General features: G+C 43.3%; 1 protein-coding gene and 1 pseudogene across 3 annotated transcripts in view; both read right to left on the bottom strand.

Moving 5' to 3' along the window:
* Nucleotides 1–12,962, bottom strand: part of LOC126078229 (UDP-glucuronosyltransferase 1-6-like) — a 220,496-nt gene that overhangs the window by 134,077 nt on the left and 73,457 nt on the right. The gene's annotated exons all lie outside the window — the stretch shown is intronic.
* LOC126077900 (UDP-glucuronosyltransferase 1-6-like) lies at nucleotides 8,546–9,444 on the bottom strand (annotated as a pseudogene).

The following is a 12,962-nucleotide window of genomic DNA, read 5'->3' as shown; positions in this document are numbered from 1 at the left end:
GCACAATCAGTAGCTTGTGCTGGTAACATGACTGAATGTTGGCTCTGTCATCCCACTCCAATGGCTTCACATGAATTCTTGGATCCATTAGCTTCTCCCATACTAAAGTATAATTCTATACCTCCCACTACCACCAAACTTGAGATCATCTTTAAGGAAGCCACATATGTCAGATATTGGTATCCTTCTGGATTGTTAATGCAACTTCAGATACCGTTCTTTAATTTAACTCAACCCTAAATAAATGACTGAGTGTTGCAGTGCTCTACAACTTGCACCCGAAGAGGTCACCTTATTTGTCAACTTACCTGTTCAGATTTCAAACACAGACAGGTCCCTAGATTATTCTTCGTTTCCTCACTGCCTAAGAAATACTTCACTTGGTACCCTTAGATCTATCCCCTTATGTAAAGGAAAAAAAAAAAATGTTTATCTATAAATGGATGGTTATTCATTTGTAACAACTCTCTAACAGAACCCTGGCTTGAACAGGTTAATCAAAACATTCCCTTCCCACACAACTATACCAAGAATGGCATGATTTGTGTTCCTGATGCGTATGTATTCTTATGTGGAGGATCAGATTATCCTACAGAAAATGTACCAAAACCGAACAAGGAACCTTACACTTGGGAATTACCCTGTATAGATGGATGAAACATGATGGGCCAATGCACTCTGAGTCTTCTAGGAGTTTCTTTAGACATTCATTCTTATGATAAAAGTAGACATTGTACTAATGACCTAAATATCCTGGTCGGGAATCAGAGAGTAATCAAAGACACTTATGGATATTACGATCCAGTGGAAAAGTACCACAGCCTTGAATACAGATTTCTTAGCTCATTCTTCTCCTTTGTCAGACTAGCCTAATTAAAAAGGGCCATCCAAAATATTTCAACCGCTATGGAATAGCTAGCTAAAAACATTGCAGAAACCTTGCAGCACAATGAGAATCCTTGGCGTTTTTAGTTAAGCAGTTTTGGACCAAAGAATAGGTCTTGACTTTCTATTAGCACAAGGAAGAGGACTATGTGCCACTTCTTGTTGCACCTGGATAAATACCACTGGAAAAGTAGAACACGGCATAAAGAAAATTTGACCGAATGCTACCTGGCTCCATATAGAAGATGCTAGCAGCCCTGACGCTTGGTTTGACATTGTCACCTGGTTACCAATGGTATCAAATCTTATGTCAGCTCTCTTGTAAAAACTAGGCTAGTTATACTCCTTTTTGTTACCATTTTCTTTTGCCTGATTAAATGTTTCTTTTCTTGCATTACCCAGTTCTGTACCAAAGCACTCACCCCTACTCATAAACAATGTGCCATGTACTTTGAAGAAACTGTTGAGGCCTCTGTAGACTCACCTGTTCCTTCACTTGAGTCCTTGCCTATGCCAACTGATTCCTCTTTAAATCCATCCTTCCACCCAGTCAGTCCTCTGAGATTTGAAATAGCATGGTAAAGATATTTGCAGTGGTGCCCAGTTATCCATCTGGTGACATTAGAGCCAGTCACTCTTCTGATAGTGTCCAGGGTCTTAAACGACTTAAAAAACATAAGTGGCCACCCATTTGCCCACTTACAACCCTTGCAAAAGATGAGTTACTCCTTTCTGGGTGACATAATACCAGCTCACCATGAAGATGAGACCATACATATAGCAAGGTAACAGTAAGTCCATGCATAATGATCCATGAATTTTAAGAAAATTCTTGATCAAAGGGAAGGAATCACAAGCAGAATAATCCAACACGAGCTTTTGGTCTATCCTGGACTCACATCAAGGGAGCAAGAGTGACTCCATCTTGACCCATTTCTCTAAAAGTGACTCCATCTTAACCCATTTCTAAGCATGTTCTGTTAGATTATTTTCATGTGTTTTAGGAAACAACTGCACCCACGAACATTTGGTGGTTGGCCAATTCTCAGAAAAACACTCTGGCTCCCGCACTGAACTAATCCTTGCCCAACCACGTACCTATAATGGTCCTATCTGAGACAAAGCCCCACTTCTGACATAGCCCACCTTCAGTTTCCTGATCGCTCAGCTACCAATGAAAAGACTTTTAGCTGTACCTCAGCTGCCTGTGGTTTTTGCCATTATGAACCATCATTGTTCCGTGCCTCAGCAGAGTGGCTAATCTTACTATGTAAAACTTGATGCCTCCTTGATTCAAGTTGCCTGTATTCTCAATAACTCTCTCTTTAATTACAGTTTTTCAGAATCTTAGTTTTACTCTTGGAAAATACTAAAAAACTTTGAACTGTAAATTTTAAATAGATGAACTCTATGTTATGTGAATTATCTCAATAAAGGTGTTTTAAAGAAACCCCACCTAGTATCATTCTCACAGAATGACATAAACTATTAATCAACCAAGTTTCCAGTTTTTTGAAACTTATATTGAAAATTTTTTTTAAACCCTGATTCACCTTAGCATTTAGCCACAGTTTAGATAATTACTCATTAACAGAAACACTACTGCCAAAAAGTTCCACGTGTTGATAATCTCCAAGGTAACCAATCATAAAGCTAAATACAAAGTTTAAAAAGAGAAGCAACACGTTACAGGCATTGTAGTCATTGACTTAATTTTTTTTTTTTTTAATACCTATGAAGAATGACTTTCATTTTGAGGTTTTTTTCTCCTGACTTGCCCACAGTTCAACTTTCAGCTCAACCATAAATGTTGGGATTTAAGTCCTTAGGGAAATAAGATGAGCTCCAGCTGTTAGCCCTGCTGGAGATAAGTCCCTGATGCTCGCCTGGAATTTATTTAGATCAGGATTTCTCAACTTCAGCGGTATTGACATCTATGGGGAAGGAGAATTCTTTACTGCAGGAGTAGGGTATGTCCCAGTCATTGCAAGGATGTTTAGCAGCATCCCTGGGCTCTACCTACTAGTTGACAGTAGCAAACCCTATCTGTAACACCAGAAACGTCTTCAGACATTGCCTCCTGGGGGGAAAATCACCCCCAGTTGGGAATCACTGGTCTAGAGGATTCTGGAACACAAGAGGGGGGGGAACAAAAACAAAGAGGCCAGCCCTGAGGAATTGGGATCTAGTTTTCTGAAAACTAAGGAGCCCTGGTGACACAGTGGTCAAGCACTTGGCTGTTAACTGAATGGTTGGTAGTTTGAAGCTCCTAGCTGCTCTGCAGAAGAAAGAAGTACCAATCTGCTTCCATAAAGATTACAGCCTTGGAAACTTTTGGGGCAAGTCTACTCTGTCCTATAGGTTCGTTATGAGTAGGAATCAATTCCATAGCAACGGGTTCCTGAAAACTGCTCTGTAAAGAACATTGCAAGAAATCCAGAGTATTTTTTAATCATAAAGAGAAAACTCAGAGAGAGAAAATTTCAGCCTATATTGAGCTAGGTTCCAAGGAAGAAAGAGATAGGGCAGATTCGGTCCCAACACTCTGCAGAGCGCTTTCACATGCTCTTTGTTGCCCCATCTGATGCTCTAACAGCCCTCTTAGGTGGAGAGGCAGACTTCATCAGCTCCATTGTACAGATAAGGAAATTGAGGCCCAAGACCCCATGGCTGGGAGAAGGCTGGTCACATCCATGGACTCCTCTCCCCTACTTGTTTTTGCTTTTTTCCAGAGCTTATATAATGGGACAAATAGTGCAGAGCAAACGCGTGAGCTTAGGGTGGGAGGGTTAAAGGAGTGGGTTCTATCCTCCTCTGCCCTGGCCTGTGCCTGTGGCCTCAGGCAATTCATCCAACTGCCTCCATTTGCTTGCTCATTTCATGAGAAAGTTGGACTAAATTTGTCTGAGGGCCTTCGTCCTATTCCACCAAACCAAACCAACTGCCGTGGAGTCAATTCTGACTCATCGTATTATTCTACCCTAAAATGGTCCCATCACGTTGGTGTTGCATCTACAGCTTTTAAGATTTTCTTTTTCCTGTGTACTTGATCTTACCCAACTCACGCGAGGATTATAGGCGTCTCCATTACACAGCTGGAGAAACGTATGCTCAGATTTATGCTACATGCTCCAGCCTCCACACAGCTGGGTTCAAATCCAACTCTTAGCTCTTATCCCATGCTCTAATATTATGGGGACAAGGGGAAGTCTGGAGGACAGCAGGGAATGGGAAACCTTGCCTTTCCAGCTATTGCTTCGGCTCAGGCTGAGCTCTCATCATCCCTTCCCAGAGAGCAGGCTGGGCAGAGAGGATGTGCTCGTTCTTGGAGTATGATTTGGTCAGAATCTGGTTCCAGGGTCTATGGAGTCCCAGTGGAGAGAGTCCTTTGAAAACCTTGAGCAGTTCCCTGCATTGCAAGTGGAAGAGAGTAGGCTTCATCATCGAATTCTTTTGTTCTGAGAAAAAAAAAAAAAAACCCAGTGGTCCTTCTAATAATGAAATGTAAAGCTGAGCAGTCTTCTAAAATGAGAATGTTTGAGACCTAAGGCTCCCAATAGCAAACGAGGTTACTGTGGGGAAGACAGAATTCAACCAGGAAACAAGAAGAATGGCTCAACACTCAGGCTTCTGGCCAGGATTCAAGCCACTGTGGGCAGAGGTCACCCATTGCCGTCGGGTCGGTTCCAATTCATAGCAACCCTATAGTGGGCAGAGGGGCAGGACCTAAAAATAAAGGTTCTTTCCAGGAGAGACTGCATGAGATGCTGGGGAGAAGTCAGGATCAGAGATTGGACAGAAACATTGACGAGGCAGTGGCAGAATGATTTTGGGACCACTTGGCAAAGGGGACACAGGGCTGGAGAGGAGGCCCTTGGCAGGGCTGGGTAAGTGGCTTCAGAACAGACTCTAAACAAGACTCTGAGATCCCACAGTGGGAACCACTAGCCAGGCAGCAAGGGGCTTCTCCATAGGCCCCTCAGACACAGGGGGAAGAACAGGTGCCAAATGTCTGTGAGTGTGCTCAAGGGCTCCCAGAAACAACCAGGGAGGCCCAAGTGGCCAAGACCCCCTGGGAAAGGAGGCAGGTGGGCTGTGGTCAGAGGGCCTTTCACATGGGCATGAGGGAAGTGATCACTGTATCTTCCCAAGGAGGGCCCACCAGAAGAGTCTTCCCTAACATCTGGTCACAGCATCATGCAAGGAATGTCCACCAAGCTATGGTCTTTGAAAGGCTTTGCACATTTTCTTCGTAGTGTTGGAACAGTTTGACTGACCAAAGAAATTAGGTTCTGATGACTGTCATTTAATTCCTAATAATTACAAGTACAACTTAACAATTACACGTTGTAATGCAGAATCCCCTCTACAGGGACACGTTGGGATGAAAATTGAGGTACAAATGCAGGTAAGCTCCAGATAAAGTGCAATCACTACAGTCTGGATTTTCAATATGATTGAATACCCCTCACTGACATCTCTATCTCTGTATCTATTGTGGATGTCGTTAGGTGCCAGTGAGTCAATTTTCGACTCATGGTGACCTCGTGTCGCAGAGTAGAACTGCCACATAGGGTATCCTCGGCTGTAATTTTTATGGGAGCATTTCACCAGGTCTCTTCTGCCGTGAAGCTGCTGCAGAGGTTCAACTGCCAATCTTTCAGTTAGCTTAACCACTGCACCACCAGGCATATATATATGTGTATGTGTATATATATATATATATATATAAATATAAAAACACAATAAAACATGTAAAATCCAGAGCCTATGAGTCATGAATTCGATTGTATCTCCCCAAAGTATGTGTCAACTTGGCTAGACCATAAACACCAGTATCATGTCGTTGTCCACAATTTTGTGATCTGATGTGATTTTCCTCTGTGTGGTAAATCCTAAAACTCTGATGTTAAAGGGAGTCCTGGTGACCCAGTGGTTAAACATTCGACTGCAAACTAAAAGGTCAGCAGTTCAGATCCATCAGCTGCTCCTTGGAAACTCTATGGGGAAGTTCTACTCTGTCCTATGGATCACTGTGAGTCAGAATCATCTCCACAGCAATGGCTTTTACGATGTTATAAGGCAGGCTTAGAGGCAGTTACCTTAATGAGGCAGGACTAAATCGACATGATTAGGTTGTATCTTGAGTTAATCGCTTTTCAGATATAAAATAGAGAATCAAGCAGAAAGGAGAAGGACCTCCTACAACAAAGAATGCAGAGCCAGGAGCAGAGCATGTCCTCTGGACACGGGGTACCTGCACTGACATGCTCCCAGACCAGGGGAAGATTGATGGCATGGATCTCGCCACAGAGCTGAGAGAGAGAGAAAGCCTTCCTCTGGAGCTGGTGCCCTGAATTTGAACTTCTATATTCCTAAACTTTGAAAGAATAAATTTCTCTTTGTTAAAGTCATCCACTGGTGTTATTTCTGTTATAGCAGCACTAGGTACCTGAGACACTATGTAAGGCATAAACCTGTCAGAGAAGGAGATTTCAAATACTTTCCATTAGGAGTGAGTGATAGAAATGGGGTAAGCCACACTCTAACAAAGGCAGAAAACTTGCAAGATCCAGAAAAATAAGGGAGTCCTGTTGAGTTCCAGCTCTCAGTGGTTTCATTGAAACATTGCTCAAAGGGGAAATAGAGTGTTAAGTTCCTACAAGCCTCTGGTCACACATTTTCGTCAACTGATCGATGCACAACCTTGTTTTAGTGTGTTTCTGTTTAAAGACACCTTACTTAATAGATTTCATTTGTTCATTACCATTGAACTCATGGCCAATAGCACTATAATTCATGCCTGATGAAGCTTACCCAGTAGCACTTCAGTACTAAAATTGGGGCCATTTTAAAAAGTGAAATTGCCAACAAAGAGCACAAATATGCAAAACACATGGCACTGAATAGACAGCCAAAAGGACAATTGTTTACAGGAGGAGAGATGGAAAAAAAAAGGGGAGGGGGACAGCATCACCTTGTTTGTCCTTGGCTGGGATTGTGCACACCAGGTGATTCAAAGTTTTCACTACTCTGGGCACATCTGTGAATGACCACAAAGGTGGCAAGAAAATTGACTTGGGGGTTATGGATACATTTTAGTGAGTAGGTAAATTTGCAAATATGAAATCTGTGAATAATGAAGATCAACTGTATATATAGACACAGATACAGAGCAGATACTACCTGTTGCCATCGAGTCTATTCCAATTCATAGCAACCCTATAGGACAGAGTAGAACTGCCCCATAGAGTTTCCTAGGAGCATCTGGTGGAATCGAACTGCTGACCTTTTGGTTAGCAGGCGTGTAGCTCTTAACCACTATGCCACCAGGGTTTCCAGTAGGTATAGATATAAAATATATAGATAGATAGATATCTCATAAGTGCTGAAGATGATTTCTATCTCTTAATTACAAGATATAATAGGGATTCTAATCTCACAAACACATTCATTACCAAGCAGGGCTTTATTGTTTTGGTTTCAGAAATAAGACGAATGGTACCAAGATACCAGAAATGATATTTTTTTCCTTCTTATGCAAAATGTTTCTTATGACACTTCCGCTTTTTAACTTCTTTAATTGAATTTTCCTGACAAACCCAAAACCAAACCTGTTCTCATTGAGTCAATTCCATCTGAGAGCTTACACACAGGACAGAGTAGAACTATCCCATAGAGTTTCCAAGACTACAGAGCAACAGGTGGGTTCCAATTGTCAATCTTTCACTTAGCAGTAGAGTGCCTAACCACTGCAACACCAGGGCTCCTTCCTTTCCTGACATAGGATACTTCTATTTCACACCCCTTGCTTCTTGGAACCAGTCCAATTCTGCTTATTACCTCTGCCCCCTCTTTATAGAGTAGTTACAGCCAATTGTCCAGCTTGTTAACAAAGAAACTAGCAGGTGTTAAAGAAGATTGCTCATGGTGTTTGGAGCCTATTTGAGGCTTTTTCTGTGGTAAAAAATGTATCAAAAAAGAGAATTCTGGCATTAAAGACAGGGAGTGGTCTGAAGCCTTTCATAATTGAAAATATTCAAATACACACACAGATTTTCATTTTCCAAAGTTACTCTGGGAACTCTAGGTCAGGGGTCAGCAAACTTTTTCTCTGAAGAGGCAAATAATAACTATGCAGGTGTTGCAGACCACATAGTCTCTGTCATATATTGTTTGTGGTTGTTGTTTAACATCCTTTTAAAAATGTAAAAACCATTCTTAGATCTGGGTCATTCAAACCAGGCTTCTGGCCAGATTTGGCCCACAGGCTGTAGTTTGTTGATTCCTGGCTTAGGGCCCAGGAAAAATCCGTGGGACAGAGTTGCAGGAATGGGTTTTAACTTGCTCTGTCCTCCCAGCTCTTGGCCTCTTGGGCAAGCCTTCTCCTCTATCTCCTCAACAGGACGAAAGGCTCATTCTGTGACTCTGAGTCTCTTCCCAGATAACCCAACACCAGTCCTGTCTTCATTCAAATCCTCTGCATCACCCCAGCCATAGATATCATACCACTCCCCACCTCGAGCCCCTTTCCCCTTTGTTGAAAAGAAGACCGCCATTTCTTCAGGCAGACCCCCAGATGGGCTGAAGAGGCTGACTGAGTAAGGGGAAACAGAGCACATATGAATGATTTCTTTCTACTTTCTAAGAAACAGGGTAATCAAAAATAGGAAAAACCACCAACCTGAGCTAGGCGTCCCCCCTTCTTGCAGTTGGTCCCTCCAATGAAGACCATGTTGGGCATGACTGGCCTGGGGTACTCAAATACAAAGTCGTATCTTAAAGACATATGGAGACATTCTGATATAATGTGACTAAGTCCACATCTCTCTTTAGGAGATTTGAGGCAAGGTCTTGGTACCTCAAAGACAGGAGGTAAAATAGAGGGGTCTCCAACAAATTAACGAGGAAGTTGGCCACCCTTTGGCAGAAAGTCATCTTATTGGAAAACTGAGTATAGTACCTGGGAATGTAGGACACGGGGTTTGGGCTTCCACTGATCGCGTACTCCAGGACATAAGGGAAGCCCCGGAAGAGGTACACAGAGGGCAGGCCCAGGTACTCAGCCAGGATCACGGCACAGATCAAGGCCGGGTCTGTGAAAAGAGCATCGAACTTACTCTCCCTGAGGAATTGCAGGGTTTCCGAGTTCTTCAGGAGGCTCTGGCAGTTGGTGAAGTACATGTCACCAATAATCTTTATATTTCTATACTCTGCCTGAGGAGCGCTCAGGAAAGATCTCTCAATAAAGTGGCTGTTACCGAAAGAGTAGAAACGGTCCTTCATCTCTTCCTGGGGGTACGGCACTGGATAGAGTTTTCTTGTGTAGTATTTGGATTCCCTCAGAAGCAAATTCACTTCTGGCACCAACACCACAATGTCGTGTCCCCTCTCGCTGAGAAGCTCAACTATCTCCTTCATACTAAGCCAGTGGCTTCCATCCTGAGGAACAACCAGCAGCTTCTCGCCTCCAATCACACCCCAAAGTGCTAACAAGAAAGCCCCAGCAGAAGCCCTCTGAAATGCTTGCAGAAGGAAGGCCATGTTGGAAAGGATTAAAGTAAAATATTAATCGTGCAGAAGAATCATTTACACCGACTAAGTCACAGGCTTCCTAGCAATCTCCCTGGACTACCTCTCCCTTGTGCTGAATTTTGCCCTTTCATATGAAAGAAATCAAAACTCGTATTTAACACTTTCTAAGCACACAGCTAACTTGGGCCAGTGAGGTCCCTTATCAGCTTGTGCCTGAGCTTCAGGGTTTCTTTCTCTCTTTGTCTCCACCCATCTGCCTCTCCCTCTTCAAAGACGCAGGGTGACAGTTTGACAAAATGCTGGGAAGGCCTCTGGAGGCCTACTGCTGCACTACATCTGAGCTCCCCAGTTTCCACCTCATCAGTCATGTGCACATGTGAACAGCTATCAGTGTGTATCAACTTTCTTACCAACATTTCTCAGAGTGGAAAGAAAGAGTTATCTTCATAGATTCAAGACTATGCAGTGGAGTCACCCACCTCAAGTTCTTGGATCAGAGCGATGGCAGGATTGAAAGGTGGGCCGAGGGAGGAGGAGTGGATGAAGGAGTCGGATAGAACTTCCAACCCTCACTCGTCTTGAGTAGGGCATTGCTGTTGGTAGGATTTTTGTTATCTGCAACCAAATCTATTCCTCACAGAAATACCCTCTGTTGTTGTTAGTTGCTGTCGACTCGATTTCAACTCACAGAGATCCCATGTGTTACAGAGTAGAACTGAGCTCCACAGGGTTTTCTTGGCTTTAGTCTTTACGGAAGTAGTCCTTGAGTGGTGCAAATGATTAAGTGTTCAACTCCTAGCCAGATGATAGGAAGTTTCAACCCACCCAGAGATGCCTGAGAAGGAAGGCCTAGTGATGTGCTACTTACTGAAGGGCCACAGCCTGGAAACCCTGTGCAGCACCTCTACTCTGCCCATGCGGGGACACCACGGGTGAGGATTGACTCAATAGAAACTAACAACCCAAATTTTTATGAAAGCAGATAACCTGGCCCTTTCCCCAGTGACATCACTGAATGGGTTTGAACCATCCATCTTTTTTTTTGCTTTAAGTTTACAAATCAAGTCAGTCTCTCACACAAAAGCTTATATACACCTTGCTATATACTCACAATTGCTCTCCCCCTAATGAGACAACCCGCTCCCTCCCTCCACTCTCTCTTTTCGTGTCCATTTCACTAGCTTCTACCCACCTCTACCCTGTCATCTCCCCTCCTGGCAGAAGATGCCAACATAGTCTCAAGTGTTCACCTGATCCAAGAAGCTCACTCCTCACCAACATCCCTCTCCAACCCATTGTCTAGTCCAATCCCTGTCTGAAGAGTTGGCTTTGGGAATGGTTCCTGTTCTGGGCCAACAGAAGGTCTGGGGGCCATGACCAACAGGGTCCTTCCAGTCTCAGTCAGACCATTCATTCTGTTCTTTTTATGAGAATTTGGGGTCTGCATCCCACTGCTCTCCTGCTCTCTCAGGGGTTCTCTCTTGTGTTCCCTGTCAGGGCAGTCATCAGTTGTAGCCGGGCAGCATCTAGCTCTTCTGGTCTGTGGCTGATGTAGTCTCTGGTTTATGTGGCCCTTTCTGTCTCTTGGGCTCTTAAATTACCTTGTGTCCTTGGTGTTCTTCATTCTCCTTTGATCCAGATGGGTTGAGACTAATTGATGCATGTTAGATGGCCTCTTGCTAGCGTTTAAGACCCCAGACGCCTCTCTCCAAGGTGGGATGCAGAATGTTTTCTTAATAGATTTTGTTATGCCAGTTGACTTAGATGTCCCCTGAAACCATGGTCCCCAAACCCCTGTCCCTGTTACACTGGCCTTCGAAGCATTCAGTTTATTCCAGAAACTTCTTTGCTTTTTGTTTAGTCCAATTGTGCTGACCTTGCCTGTGTTTTGTCGTTCACGTCACCTAAAGTAGTTCTCATCTACTATCTAATTAGTGAATACCCCTCTCCCACACTCCCTCCCTCTCCCTCTCATAACCGTCAAAGAATATTTTCTTCCCTGTTTAAACTATTTCTTGAGTTCTTATAATAGTGGTCTTATACAATATTTGTCCTTTGCAACTGACTAATTTCACTCAGCATAATGCCTTCCAGATTCCTCCATGTTATGAAATGTTTCACAGATTCATCACTGCTCTTTATCGATGCGTAGTATTCCATTGTGTGAATATACCATAATTTATTTATCCACTCATCTGTTGTTGGGCACCGTGGTTGTGTCCATCTTTTTGCTATTGTAAACAGTGTTGCAGTTACCGTGGGTGTGCATATATCTGTTCATGTAAAGGTTCTTATTTCTCTAGGATATATTCCAAGGATTGGGATTGCTGGATCGTATGGTAGTTCTTTTTCTAGCTTTTTAAGGAAGCGCCAAATCGATTTCCAAAGTGGTTGTACCATTTTACTTTCCCTCCAGCGGTGTATAAGTTGAACCACCAATCTTTAGGTTAGCAGTCTAGCACAAATCATTTGTGCCACCCAGGAGCCTGTGTAGGCTCTAAGACCAGTTCCGCTTTCAGAGCAGTTAAGAGGCTAAGTTCTGGAGTCAGACTGCCCCTTCTTAGCTGTGTGTCTGAAATTCCTCAGCTCTAAAGTTGGGTTGTATCCATAGCTAGCCCCAAGGTTGTCGTGAGAATTAGCTGAATTAATCCCCATGAGTCCTTCAGAGGATTTTCTCTCTGGCTGTGGCCAGATGGACCAATTTCTAGATGGTATGAACTAGTGGTCTCTTTGGCAGCCAAAATATAGTTCCTAAAAACATGCTCAATGAGCCAGCCCTACCCTGGGAAAGCCAGAGTGAGAGAGACACACAGAGAAAAGCTGGTGGGGGGGGGGAGGTTAGGAGGAAAGGAAAGGGGAGATGGAGAGGGAGACATGAAAAAGAAAGAGAGTGAGACGGAGAGCTGAAAGAGAAAGAGACTGAGTGAGAGAGATGGAAGGAGAGAGAGAAAGGAAGAATAAACGGTAACAGAAGTTGTTTTTAGAAAAAAAAATTTTTTTTTTTTGAGTCAGTTCTGACTCACAGTAACCCTGTGTACAACATAACAGAACACTGCCCAGTCCTGCATCATCCTCAAAATCATTGTTATGCTTGAGCCAACTGTCGCAGCCACTATGTCAATTCATCTTTTTGAGGGTCTTCCTCTTTTTCATTGACCCTCTACCATACCAACGTGATGTCCTTCTTCAGGGACTGGTCCCTCCTGACAACATGCTCAAAATATGGGAGACATAGTCTTGCCATCCTCGATTCTAATAAGCATTCTGACTGTACTTCTTCCAAGTTAGGTTTGTTCATTCTTCTGGAAGTCCATGCTATATTCAGTATTCTTCACCAACACCATAATTCAAAGGCATCAATTCTCCCTTGGTCTTCCTTATTCATTGTCCAGCTTTCACATGCATATGTTGTGATTGAAAACACCATGGCTTGGGTCAGGCACACCTTAGTCCTTAAAGTGACATCTTTGATTTTTAAAACTTTAAAGAGGTCTTTTGTAGCAGGTTTGCCCTGTGCAATGTGCCATTTGATTTCTTGACTG

This window comes from Elephas maximus, chromosome 6, assembly GCF_024166365.1.
Source record: "Elephas maximus indicus isolate mEleMax1 chromosome 6, mEleMax1 primary haplotype, whole genome shotgun sequence".
NCBI classification, from domain to species: Eukaryota; Metazoa; Chordata; class Mammalia; order Proboscidea; family Elephantidae; genus Elephas; species Elephas maximus.
This window is presented reverse-complemented; position numbering and strand designations above follow the sequence as displayed.